This window comes from Octodon degus, unplaced genomic scaffold, assembly GCF_000260255.1.
Source record: "Octodon degus isolate 3935 unplaced genomic scaffold, OctDeg1.0 scaffold00081, whole genome shotgun sequence".
NCBI lineage: Eukaryota > Metazoa > Chordata > Mammalia > Rodentia > Octodontidae > Octodon > Octodon degus.
In genome coordinates, this window is record NW_004524657.1 from 11,653,813 (window position 1) to 11,654,531 (window position 719).

The following is a 719-nucleotide window of genomic DNA, read 5'->3' on the forward strand; positions in this document are numbered from 1 at the left end:
TTTTTTGTGGAGCCAGGGATTGAACTCAGGCCCTTGCGCTTGCCTTATTCAACTGAGCTATCTCCCCAGCCCCTCTCTTTTTACTTTCAATGTGCAGATTTGTTTTTGTTGGGCCTCAATTTTTGAATGCCATTTTATTTTTTATCATAAATATACAAACTTTAGTCAAACAGTAGAAATTCTTGGCCATTCAGAGCACCTTCCAGAGATTGGATTTTAGTATATTTTATGATAAGATATGTTTAACACATGAAATATGCTATCAATGAAGTAGAGATTATATCTAATTTTGGATTCTTACAAGATATCAGATTACCCACCTGACTGCTTCAGTAAGAAATTAAGTAAAATATCCTGTGCTTTGTTTTCTTTATCATTATTAAAAAAAAAAAAAAAACCTGAAATCTCTGTAAGCTCTCTTTTTTGTTTCCTGGTTACTTTAAATTCTTTTTAAATCATGAAGATGTTCTTTTAACTTTTCTTAGTGTTTGTCTACATGCCCTCTGAAACTAAATGTGGAATATGTTCCCAGAAATATAAAACTCTTAACATAATCATGCTAAATCTTTGGTTTTTTTTTTTTTTACATCAGTTATTTTTATTTTAAAGAAAAAAAAATCAATGGTACAACATCTCAAAACAAGATTTTAGGAGAGTAACAATGGTTAGTACATTGTATATTGTTACTGCCAAAGTAGTTTCTCATATTACAAGATATA